The sequence below is a fragment of the Pleurodeles waltl genome, chromosome 6, assembly GCF_031143425.1.
Source record: "Pleurodeles waltl isolate 20211129_DDA chromosome 6, aPleWal1.hap1.20221129, whole genome shotgun sequence".
In the NCBI taxonomy this organism is placed as follows: Eukaryota; Metazoa; Chordata; class Amphibia; order Caudata; family Salamandridae; genus Pleurodeles; species Pleurodeles waltl.
The window spans coordinates 385,739,292-385,752,045 of NC_090445.1; the positions used below are offsets into that span (position 1 = coordinate 385,739,292).

Genomic DNA, 12,754 nt, shown 5'->3' on the forward strand with positions numbered 1-12,754 from the left:
TGCTCGAGGTGAGGCTCGAACTCACAACCTCGGCATGGCTCAGTGCAAGTATTGCTGTATAAGTACCGCGCGCTAATCGATTGCGCCACTGGAGCTCACACATACATCATGAGTCCAACTGCGTGACCTAGAGGTGACTTAATAGACGACAGGATCGTCATCAACATACCGTATGCAAGATCAGCTCACATGCAAACATGTTACCCTGATTACTACAATTACAGTGGAACCGGAAAAGATTCTATAATTGTCCTGTAACATAAAATTCAGTCTTTTGAAAACCACATTCAATTATATCTCGTCAGTTCCGACAAAGTCTAGGGGAATCTAATTGTTATGTCTCATAAGCACAAAGGAGGAATTTAGCCAGAAAATGATATGTTGGACCCAAGTTGGGGGAAGGTGGGTAGTTGGATATCTTACTTCAACTGTTTTCATTTTAGCTACAGACTAGTGTCAACAGAGTACCTCGTGTGTACAAATGCTTTAAATCATGTTACAGGGTGGATGAAGTGGGTGAGTGGTTAAGGTGGCGGACTGCCCATACAGTGTGCTCTGCATGTGTGGATACAAATCCCACCATCGTCAAAGTCCGATCATGTTGGTTTTTGAAGGTCAGCACTGCTCCCAGTATAATTACGCTCTCTTTCGAGACACATCCAGAAATCGTTAGATGATCCCATCTGGCTAATCCATTGTAGCAAATACATTAAATAAAATAGAGGGTGTTGTGTTTATTAGAAAGTTAGTCTTTCATGGAGAGCCCAGAAGAATGTCTTTCCTTCAAGCATGGCCTTCTACTTAGTTTGGATATCTGGAAGGAATAGAAAGCAGCTCTTACTACTAAAGTGTCAGCTGTTTGAAGAGCCATTTATTTATGTCTGCCCTGCACTGACATATCCCTTCTGATGAGCAGTTTCCTGTAAATGTCTCAGATTGCAGAGATACTAACTACTGATATCCATATCCTGAGTAATGTGAGTACTTTAATATTCTCCTAAGAATATAGAGTTTTGCCACCTTCCAAGAAAAGTGCCTTAAGAATGTAGTTTAATTTGTGCCTATATGTTGACATTCATAAGTACATAGGCTTCCACTCATACTCTGAAAGTCACAGCTGGCCACATTCTGCCTTAAGACTACATATGGCACTCTGAGATATGGAAATCCTCCGGCTTTGTAGCTCAGTGGCAAAGCACGGATTTTTTGGAACCAGGGGACACGAGTTCAATCCTCATCAGGATCTTCTGTTTATCTTTTAAATCTTAACTCTTTTCAAGTTATTTCACCTAGGAATCACACCTCGTTTTAAGCTTGCTTATTGTCAACGTTCCCTTTTCTGCTTTTATCTTAGCAAGAAGACTTGAATAATACCAGAGAACTACGACTCATTCGTCTCCCCTTCCGATTGCCTGACAAACGCCTGACAAACGCTGTTCTCACCCTGCTAGGCAAAACCAGATAATAACTCAATGTTTACCGTCCCTTGGAAAGGTTGAGCGAGTATCTGACCTCTCTTTCTGCTCAATCTGCTTCCACATAACGAGCGTTATAGGGCTCGAGCAGTGGCACCTTGGAGATTTTAATTTCTTTCCTCTCAAAACACTATAGCTCCCAGATACCTCGGCTCTCAGGAAAATGAGGTGAATCCTCAAAACCCCAGCCACCACTCACCATAAACTTCCTTTTCTCATGCTCTCTGTTCAAATGATACAACTTATCTTGTACTTAAAGTGAAAGTGAATGCAGGCAGACTTGTTTGATAGATTTGGTGACCTTGATTGGTTGGGGTGGATAAAAAAGTGAACCTGGTGTCTCAAGAAGTAGAATCAGGATGGGGATGAGGAAAAGAGAAATTGAGCATGGACCACAATCACAGGTTAGAGAAATACGTGTCATGAATGAAATTATTTTAAAAAGTTGACTTCTAGCAGGCATTATTTTTCAAAATTGCAGACAAATTAAAAATGAATTTTGTATTGGAGGAACAATCACAGCACACAAGAGGTACAATCTACTTTAGAGGAATAGCATATTTGGCTAAGGCCTTTGTGTGATGATGCTATCCTTTTGCCATTTATATGAGTTATATTTTATTCAATTTGGTTGATCAACATTTTTTGCAGCTCTTCAATTTATGGCTATTCATGCGACTATACTGTTTTTATTATTCTTGTTATTTAGCAAATTTATTTTTGAATACACTGATGTGAATGCATAGTTCACAAGTCAGCACATCATAATGCAGTGAAACGAATCGTCCCGAAGGCGATGTGATCCTAGGGACCCGGAGGAGTCAGACAGGAAGATTCTGAATAGAAGTGAATAATCTTTAGCAAGCGCCATCTTTAATCTGAGTTTAATTTTTCCTTTCAGTGTAATGATTTAAAAAAAATAATGCAGTTGCTCGAGGTGAGGCTCGAACTCACAACCTCGGCATGGCTCAGTGCAAGTATTGCTGTATAAGTACCGCGCGCTAATCGATTGCGCCACTGGAGCTCACACATACACCATGAGTCCAACTGCGTGACCTAGAGGTGACTTAATAGACGACAGGATCGTCATCAACATACCGTATGCAAGATCAGCTCACATGCAAACATGTTACCCTGATTACTACAATTACAGTGGAACCGGAAAAGATTCTATAATTGTCCTGTAACATAAAATTCAGTCTTTTGAAAACCACATTCAATTATATCTCGTCAGTTCCGACAAAGTCTAGGGGAATCTAATTGTTATGTCTCATAAGCACAAAGGAGGAATTTAGCCAGAAAATGATATGTTGGACCCAAGTTGGGGGAAGGTGGGTAGTTGGATATCTTACTTCAACTGTTTTCATTTTAGCTACAGACTAGTGTCAACAGAGTACCTCGTGTGTACAAATGCTTTAAATCATGTTACAGGGTGGATGAAGTGGGTGAGTGGTTAAGGTGGCGGACTGCCCATACAGTGTGCTCTGCATGTGTGGATACAAATCCCACCATCGTCAAAGTCCGATCATGTTGGTTTTTGAAGGTCAGCACTGCTCCCAGTATAATTACGCTCTCTTTCGAGACACATCCAGAAATCGTTAGATGATCCCATCTGGCTAATCCATTGTAGCAAATACATTAAATAAAATAGAGGGTGTTGTGTTTATTAGAAAGTTAGTCTTTCATGGAGAGCCCAGAAGAATGTCTTTCCTTCAAGCATGGCCTTCAACTTAGTTTGGATATCTGGAAGGAATAGAAAGCAGCTCTTACTACTAAAGTGTCAGCTGTTTGAAGAGCCATTTATTTATGTCTGCCCTGCACTGACATATCCCTTCTGATGAGTAGTTTCCTGTAAATGTCTCAGATTGCAGAGATACTAACTACTGATATCCATATCCTGAGTAATGTGAGTTCTTTAATATTCTCCTAAGAATATAGAGTTTTGCCACCTTCCACGAAAAGTGCCTTAAGAATGTAGTTTAATGTGTGCCTATATGTTGACATTCATAAGTACATAGGTTTCCACTCATACTCTGAAACTCACAGCTGGCCACATTCTGCCTTAAGACTACATATGGCACTCTGAGATATGGAAATCCTCCGGCTTTGTAGCTCAGTGGCAAAGCACGGATTTTTTGGAACCAGGGGACACGAGTTCAATCCTCATCAGGATCTTCTGTTTATCTTTTAAATCTTAACTCTTTTCAAGTTATTTCACCTAGGAATCACACCTCGTTTTAAGCTTGCTTATTGTCAACGTTCCCTTTTCTACTTTTATCTTAGCAAGAAGACTTGAATAATACCAGAGAACTACGACTCATTCGTCTCCCCTTCCGATTGCCTGACAAACGCCTGACAAACGCTGTTCTCACCCTGCAAGGCAAAACCAGATAATAACTCAATGTTTACCGTCCCTTGGAAAGGTTGAGCGAGTATCTGACCTCTCTTTCTGCTCAATCTGCTTCCACATAACGAGCGTTATAGGGCTCGAGCAGTGGCACCTTGGAGATTTTAATTTATTTCCTCTCAAAACACTATAGCTCCCAGATACCTCGGCTCTCAGGAAAATGAGGTGAATCCTCAAAACCCCAGCCACCACTCACCATAAACTTCCTTTTCTCATGCTCTCTGTTCAAATGATACAACTTATCTTGTACTTAAAGTGAAAGTGAATGCAGGCAGACTTGTTTGATAGATTTGGTGACCTTGATTGGTTGGGGTGGATAAAAAAGTGAACCTGGTGTCTCAAGAAGTAGAATCAGGATGGGGATGAGGAAAAGAGAAATTGAGCATGGACCACAATCACAGGTTAGAGAAATACGTGCCATGAATGAAATCATTTTAAAAAGTTGACTTCTAGCAGGCATTATTTTTCAAAATTGCAGACAAATTAAAAATGAATTTTGTATTGGAGGAACAATCACAGCACACAAGAGGTACAATCTACTTTAGAGGAATAGCATATTTGGCTAAGGCCTTTGTGTGATGATGCTATCCTTTTGCCATTTATATGAGTTATATTTTATTCAATTTGGTTGATCAACATTTTTTGCAGCTCTTCAATTTATGGCTATTCATGCGACTATACTGTTTTTATTATTCTTGTTATTTAGCAAATTTCTTTTTGAATACACTGATGTGAATGCATAGTTCACAAGTCAGCACATCATAATGCAGTGAAACGAATCGTCCCGAAGGCGATGTGATCCTAGGGACCCGGAGGAGTCAGACAGGAAGATTCTGAATAGAAGTGAATAATCTTTAGCAAGCGCCATCTTTAATCTGAGTTTAATTTTTCCTTTCAGTGTAATGATTTAAAAAAGATAATGCAGTTGCTCGAGGTGAGGCTCGAACTCACAACCTCGGCATGGCTCAGTGCAAGTATTGCTGTATAAGTACCGCGCGCTAATCGATTGCGCCACTGGAGCTCACACATACACCATGAGTCCAACTGCGTGACCTAGAGGTGACTTAATAGACGACAGGATCGTCATCAACATACCGTATGCAAGATCAGCTCACATGCAAACATGTTACCCTGATTACTACAATTACAGTGGAACCGGAAAAGATTCTATAATTGTCCTGTAACATAAAATTCAGTCTTTTGAAAACCACATTCAATTATATCTCGTCAGTTCCGACAAAGTCTAGGGGAATCTAATTGTTATGTCTCATAAGCACAAAGGAGGAATTTAGCCAGAAAATGATATGTTGGACCCAAGTTGGGGGAAGGTGGGTAGTTGGATATCTTACTTCAACTGTTTTCATTTTAGCTACAGACTAGTGTCAACAGAGTACCTCGTGTGTACAAATGCTTTAAATCATGTTACAGGGTGGATGAAGTGGGTGAGTGGTTAAGGTGGCGGACTGCCCATACAGTGTGCTCTGCATGTGTGGATACAAATCCCACCATCGTCAAAGTCCGATCATGTTGGTTTTTGAAGGTCAGCACTGCTCCCAGTATAATTACGCTCTCTTTCGAGACACATCCAGAAATCGTTAGATGATCCCATCTGGCTAATCCATTGTAGCAAATACATTAAATAAAATAGAGGGTGTTGTGTTTATTAGAAAGTTAGTCTTTCATGGAGAGCCCAGAAGAATGTCTTTCCTTCAAGCATGGCCTTCAACTTAGTTTGGATATCTGGAAGGAATAGAAAGCAGCTCTTACTACTAAAGTGTCAGCTGTTTGAAGAGCCATTTATTTATGTCTGCCCTGCACTGACATATCCCTTCTGATGAGTAGTTTCCTGTAAATGTCTCAGATTGCAGAGATACTAACTACTGATATCCATATCCTGAGTAATGTGAGTTCTTTAATATTCTCCTAAGAATATAGAGTTTTGCCACCTTCCACGAAAAGTGCCTTAAGAATGTAGTTTAATGTGTGCCTATATGTTGACATTCATAAGTACATAGGTTTCCACTCATACTCTGAAACTCACAGCTGGCCACATTCTGCCTTAAGACTACATATGGCACTCTGAGATATGTAAACCCTCCGGCTTTGTAGCTCGGTGGCAAAGCACGGATTTTTTGGAACCAGGGGACACGAGTTCAATCCTCATCAGGATCTTCTGTTTATCTTTTAAATCTTAACTCTTTTCAAGTTATTTCACCTAGGAATCACACCTCGTTTTAAGCTTGCTTATTGTCAACGTTCCCTTTTCTACTTTTATCTTAGCAAGAAGACTTGAATAATACCAGAGAACTACGACTCATTCGTCTCCCCTTCCGATTGCCTGACAAACGCCTGACAAACGCTGTTCTCAGCCTGCAAGGCAAAACCAGATAATAACTCAATGTTTACCGTCCCTTGGAAAGGTTGAGCGAGTATCTGACCTCTCTTTCTGCTCAATCTGCTTCCACATAACGAGCGTTATAGGGCTCGAGCAGTGGCACCTTGGAGATTTTAATTTATTTCCTCTCAAAACACTATAGCTCCCAGATACCTCGGCTCTCAGGAAAATGAGGTGAATCCTCAAAACCCCAGCCACCACTCACCATAAACTTCCTTTTCTCATGCTCTCTGTTCAAATGATACAACTTATCTTGTACTTAAAGTGAAAGTGAATGCAGGCAGACTTGTTTGATAGATTTGGTGACCTTGATTGGTTGGGATGGATAAAGAAGTGAACCTGGTGTCTCAAGAAGTAGAATCAGGATGGGGATGAGGAAAAGAGAAATTGAGCATGGACCACAATCACAGGTTAGAGAAATACGTGTCATGAATGAAATCATTTTAAAAAGTTGACTTCTAGCAGGCATTATTTTTCAAAATTGCAGACAAATTAAAAATGAATTTTGTATTGGAGGAACAATCACAGCACACAAGAGGTACAATCTACTTTAGAGGAATAGCATATTTGGCTAAGGCCTTTGTGTGATGATGCTATCCTTTTGCCATTTATATGAGTTATATTTTATTCAATTTGGTTGATCAACATTTTTTGCAGCTCTTCAATTTATGGCTATTCATGCGACTATACTGTTTTTATTATTCTTGTTATTTAGCAAATTTCTTTTTGAATACACTGATGTGAATGCATAGTTCACAAGTCAGCACATCATAATGCAGTGAAACGAATCGTCCCGAAGGTGATGTGATCCTAGGGACCCGGAGGAGTTAGACAGGAAGATTCTGAATAGAAGTGAATAATCTTTAGCAAGCGCCATCTTTAATCTGAGTTTAATTTTTCCTTTCATTGAAATGATTTAAAAAAGTTAATGCAGTTGCTCCAGGTGAGGCTCGAACTCACAACCTCGGCATGGCTCAGTGCAAGTACTGCTGTATAAGTACCGCGCGCTATCCGATTGCGCCACTGGAGCTCACACATACACCATGAGTCCAACTGCGCCACCTAGAGGTGACTTAGTAGACGACAGGATCGTCATCAACATACCGTATGCAAGATCAGCTCACATGCAAACATGTTACCCTGATTACTACAATTACAGTGGAACCGGAAAAGATTCTATAATTGTCCTGTAACATAAAATTCAGTCTTTTGAAAACCACATTCAATTATATCTCGTCAGTTCCGACAAAGTCTAGGGGAATCTAATTGTTATGTCTCATAAGCACAAAGGAGGAATTTAGCCAGAAAATGATATGTTGGACCCAAGTTGGGGGAAGGTGGGTAGTTGGATATCTTACTTCAACTGTTTTCATTTTAGCTACAGACTAGTGTCAACAGAGTACCTCGTGTGTACAAATGCTTTAAATCATGTTACAGGGTGGATGAAGTGGGTGAGTGGTTAAGGTGGCGGACTGCCCATACAGTGTGCTCTGCATGTGTGGATACAAATCCCACCATCGTCAAAGTCCGATCATGTTGGTTTTTGAAGGTCAGCACTGCTCCCAGTATAATTACGCTCTCTTTCGAGACACATCCAGAAATCGTTAGATGATCCCATCTGGCTAATCCATTGTAGCAAATACATTAAATAAAATAGAGGGTGTTGTGTTTATTAGAAAGTTAGTCTTTCATGGAGAGCCCAGAAGAATGTCTTTCCTTCAAGCATGGCCTTCTACTTAGTTTGGATATCTGGAAGGAATAGAAAGCAGCTCTTACTACTAAAGTGTCAGCTGTTTGAAGAGCCATTTATTTATGTCTGCCCTGCACTGACATATCCCTTCTGATGAGCAGTTTCCTGTAAATGTCTCAGATTGCAGAGATACTAACTACTGATATCCATATCCTGAGTAATGTGAGTACTTTAATATTCTCCTAAGAATATAGAGTTTTGCCACCTTCCAAGAAAAGTGCCTTAAGAATGTAGTTTAATTTGTGCCTATATGTTGACATTCATAAGTACATAGGCTTCCACTCATACTCTGAAAGTCACAGCTGGCCACATTCTGCCTTAAGACTACATATGGCACTCTGAGATCGGAAACCGTCTGGCTTTGTAGCTCAGTGGCAAAGCACTAATTTTTTGGAACCAGGGGACACGAGTTCAATCCTCATCAGGGTCTTCTGTTTATCTTTTAAATCTTAACTCTTTTCAAGTTATTTCACCTAGGAATCACACCTCGTTTTAAGCTTGCTTATTGTCAACGTTCCCTTTTCTGCTTTTATCTTAACAAGAAGACTTGAATAATACCAGAGAACTACGACTCATTCGTCTCCCCTTCCGATTGCCTGACAAACGCTGTTCTCACCCTGCAAGGCAAAACCAGATAATAACTCAATGTTTACCGTCCCTTGGAAAGGTTGAGCGAGTATCTGACCTCTCTTTCTGCTCAATCTGCTTCCACATAACGAGCGTTATAGGGCTCGAGCAGTGGCACCTTGGAGATTTTAATTTCTTTCCTCTCAAAACACTATAGCTCCCAGATACCTCGGCTCTCAGGAAAATGAGGTGAATCCTCAAAACCCCAGCCACCACTCACCATAAACTTCCTTTTCTCATGCTCTCTGTTCAAATGATACAACTTATCTTGTACTTAAAGTGAAAGTGAATGCAGGCAGACTTGTTTGATAGATTTGGTGACCTTGATTGGTTGGGATGGATAAAGAAGTGAACCTGGTGTCTCAAGAAGTAGAATCAGGATGGGGATGAGGAAAAGAGAAATTGAGCAGGGACCACAATCACAGGTTAGAGAAATACGTGTCATGAATGAAATCATTTTAAAAAGTTGACTTCTAGCAGGCATTATTTTTCAAAATTGCAGACAAATTAAAAATGAATTTTGTATTGGAGGAACAATCACAGCACACAAGAGGTACAATCTACTTTAGAGGAATAGCATATTTGGCTAAGGCCTTTGTGTGATGATGCTATCCTTTTGCCATTTATATGAGTTATATTTTATTCAATTTGGTTGATCAACATTTTTTGCAGCTCTTCAATTTATGGCTATTCATGCGACTATACTGTTTTTATTATTCTTGTTATTTAGCAAATTTATTTTTGAATACACTGATGTGAATGCATAGTTCACAAGTCAGCACATCATAATGCAGTGAAACGAATCGTCCCGAAGGTGATGTGATCCTAGGGACCCGGAGGAGTTAGACAGGAAGATTCTGAATAGAAGTGAATAATCTTTAGCAAGCGCCATCTTTAATCTGAGTTTAATTTTTCCTTTCATTGAAATGATTTAAAAAAGTTAATGCTGTTGCTCCAGGTGAGGCTCGAACTCACAACCTCGGCATGGCTCAGTGCAAGTACTGCTGTATAAGTACCGCGCGCTAACCGATTGCGCCACTGGAGCTCACACATACACCATGAGTCCAACTGCGCCACCTAGAGGTGACTTAGTAGACGACAGGATCGTCATCAACATACCGTATGCAAGATCAGCTCACATGCAAACATGTTACCCTGATTACTACAATTACAGTGGAACCGGAAAAGATTCTATAATTGTCCTGTAACATAAAATTCAGTCTTTTGAAAACCACATTCAATTATATCTTGTCAGTTCCGACAAAGTCTAGGGGAATCTAATTGTTATGTCTCATAAGCACAAAGGAGGAATTTAGCCAGAAAATGATATGTTGGACCCAAGTTGGGGGAAGGTGGGTAGTTGGATATCTTACTTCAACTGTTTTCATTTTAGCTACAGACTAGTGTCAACAGAGTACCTCGTGTGTACAAATGCTTTAAATCATGTTACAGGGTGGATGAAGTGGGTGAGTGGTTAAGGTGGCGGACTGCCCATACAGTGTGCTCTGCATGTGTGGATACAAATCCCACCATCGTCAAAGTCCGATCATGTTGGTTTTTGAAGGTCAGCACTGCTCCCAGTATAATTACGCTCTCTTTCGAGACACATCCAGAAATCGTTAGATGATCCCATCTGGCTAATCCATTGTAGCAAATACATTAAATAAAATAGAGGGTTTTGTGTTTATTAGAAAGTTAGTCTTTCATGGAGAGCCCAGAAGAATGTCTTTCCTTCAAGCATGGCCTTCTACTTAGTTTGGATATCTGGAAGGAATAGAAAGCAGCTCTTACTACTAAAGTGTCAGCTGTTTGAAGAGCCATTTATTTATGTCTGCCCTGCACTGACATATCCCTTCTGATGAGCAGTTTCCTGTAAATGTCTCAGATTGCAGAGATACTAACTACTGATATCCATATCCTGAGTAATGTGAGTACTTTAATATTCTCCTAAGAATATAGAGTTTTGCCACCTTCCAAGAAAAGTGCCTTAAGAATGTAGTTTAATTTGTGCCTATATGTTGACATTCATAAGTACATAGGCTTCCACTCATACTCTGAAAGTCACAGCTGGCCACATTCTGCCTTAAGACTACATATGGCACTCTGAGATCGGAAACCGTCTGGCTTTGTAGCTCAGTGGCAAAGCACTAATTTTTTGGAACCAGGGGACACGAGTTCAATCCTCATCAGGGTCTTCTGTTTATCTTTTAAATCTTAACTCTTTTCAAGTTATTTCACCTAGGAATCACACCTCGTTTTAAGCTTGCTTATTGTCAACGTTCCCTTTTCTACTTTTATCTTAGCAAGAAGACTTGAATAATACCAGAGAACTACGACTCATTCGTCTCCCCTTCCGATTGCCTGACAAACGCCTGACAAACGCTGTTCTCACCCTGCTAGGCAAAACCAGATAATAACTCAATGTTTACCGTCCCTTGGAAAGGTTGAGCGAGTATCTGACCTCTCTTTCTGCTCAATCTGCTTCCACATAACGAGCGTTATAGGGCTCGAGCAGTGGCACCTTGGAGATTTTAATTTCTTTCCTCTCAAAACACTATAGCTCCCAGATACCTCGGCTCTCAGGAAAATGAGGTGAATCCTCAAAACCCCAGCCACCACTCACCATAAACTTCCTTTTCTCATGCTCTCTGTTCAAATGATACAACTTATCTTGTACTTAAAGTGAAAGTGAATGCAGGCAGACTTGTTTGATAGATTTGGTGACCTTGATTGGTTGGGGTGGATAAAGAAGTGAACCTGGTGTCTCAAGAAGTAGAATCAGGATGGGGATGAGGAAAAGAGAAATTGAGCATGGACCACAATCACAGGTTAGAGAAATACGTGTCATGAATGAAATCATTTTAAAAAGTTGACTTCTAGCAGGCATTATTTTTCAAAATTGCAGACAAATTAAAAATGAATTTAGTATTGGAGGAACAATCACAGCACACAAGAGGTACAATCTACTTTAGAGGAATAGCATATTTGGCTAAGGCCTTTGTGTGATGATGCTATCCTTTTGCCATTTATATGAGTTATATTTTATTCAATTTGGTTGATCAACATTTTTTGCAGCTCTTCAATTTATGGCTATTCATGCGACTATACTGTTTTTATTATTCTTGTTATTTAGCAAATTTCTTTTTGAATACACTGATGTGAATGCATAGTTCACAAGTCAGCACATCATAATGCAGTGAAACGAATCGTCCCGAAGGTGATGTGATCCTAGGGACCCGGAGGAGTCAGACAGGAAGATTCTGAATAGAAGTGAATAATCTTTAGCAAGCGCCATCTTTAATCTGAGTTTAATTTTTCCTTTCAGTGTAATGATTTAAAAAAGATAATGCAGTTGCTCGAGGTGAGGCTCGAACTCACAACCTCGGCATGGCTCAGTGCAAGTATTGCTGTATAAGTACCGCGCGCTAATCGATTGCGCCACTGGAGCTCACACATACACCATGAGTCCAACTGCGCCACCTAGAGGTGACTTAGTAGACGACAGGATCGTCATCAACATACCGTATGCAAGATCAGCTCACATGCAAACATGTTACCCTGATTACTACAATTACAGTGGAACCGGAAAAGATTCTATAATTGTCCTGTAACATAAAATTCAGTCTTTTGAAAACCACATTCAATTATATCTCGTCAGTTCCGACAAAGTCTAGAGGAATCTAATTGTTATGTCTCATAAGCACAAAGGAGGAATTTAGCCAGAAAATGATATGTTGGACCCAAGTTGGGGGAAGGTGGGTAGTTGGATATCTTACTTCAACTGTTTTAATTTTAGCTACAGACTAGTGTCAACAGAGTACCTCATGTTAACAAATGCTTTAAATCCTGTTACAGGGTGGATGAAGTGGGTGAGTGGTTAAGGTGGCGGACTGCCCATACAGTGTGCTCTGCATGTGTGGATACAAATCCCACCATCGTCAAAGTCCGATCATGTTGGTTTTTGAAGGTCAGCACTGCTCCCAGTATAATTACGCTCTCTTTCGAGACACATCCAGAAATCGTTAGATGATCCCATCTGGCTAATCCATTGTAGCAAATACATTAAATAAAATAGAGGGTGTTGTGTTTATTAGAAAGTT

At 40.2% G+C, this 12,754-nt stretch overlaps 6 non-coding genes across 6 annotated transcripts; all 6 read right to left on the reverse strand.

The window, feature by feature from the left end:
• On the reverse strand, nucleotides 1-95 carry TRNAI-UAU (transfer RNA isoleucine (anticodon UAU)). Its single transcript has 2 exons — nucleotides 58-95; nucleotides 1-36 (listed from the first exon to the last, which is right to left on the reverse strand). It is a non-coding gene; the product is annotated as a tRNA-Ile (tRNA).
• Nucleotides 96-2,404: 2,309 nt separating this feature from the next.
• On the reverse strand, nucleotides 2,405-2,499 carry TRNAI-UAU (transfer RNA isoleucine (anticodon UAU)). The gene is made up of 2 exons: nucleotides 2,462-2,499; nucleotides 2,405-2,440 (listed from the first exon to the last, which is right to left on the reverse strand). It is a non-coding gene; the product is annotated as a tRNA-Ile (tRNA).
• Nucleotides 2,500-4,808: 2,309 nt separating this feature from the next.
• TRNAI-UAU (transfer RNA isoleucine (anticodon UAU)) lies at nucleotides 4,809-4,903 on the reverse strand. The gene is made up of 2 exons: nucleotides 4,866-4,903; nucleotides 4,809-4,844 (listed from the first exon to the last, which is right to left on the reverse strand). It is a non-coding gene; the product is annotated as a tRNA-Ile (tRNA).
• Nucleotides 4,904-7,212: 2,309 nt separating this feature from the next.
• TRNAI-UAU (transfer RNA isoleucine (anticodon UAU)) lies at nucleotides 7,213-7,307 on the reverse strand. Its single transcript has 2 exons — nucleotides 7,270-7,307; nucleotides 7,213-7,248 (listed from the first exon to the last, which is right to left on the reverse strand). It is a non-coding gene; the product is annotated as a tRNA-Ile (tRNA).
• A 2,297-nt stretch (nucleotides 7,308-9,604) lies between these two features.
• Nucleotides 9,605-9,699, reverse strand: TRNAI-UAU (transfer RNA isoleucine (anticodon UAU)). Its single transcript has 2 exons — nucleotides 9,662-9,699; nucleotides 9,605-9,640 (listed from the first exon to the last, which is right to left on the reverse strand). It is a non-coding gene; the product is annotated as a tRNA-Ile (tRNA).
• Nucleotides 9,700-12,007: 2,308 nt separating this feature from the next.
• TRNAI-UAU (transfer RNA isoleucine (anticodon UAU)) lies at nucleotides 12,008-12,102 on the reverse strand. The gene is made up of 2 exons: nucleotides 12,065-12,102; nucleotides 12,008-12,043 (listed from the first exon to the last, which is right to left on the reverse strand). It is a non-coding gene; the product is annotated as a tRNA-Ile (tRNA).
• Nucleotides 12,103-12,754: the final 652 nt, after the last annotated feature.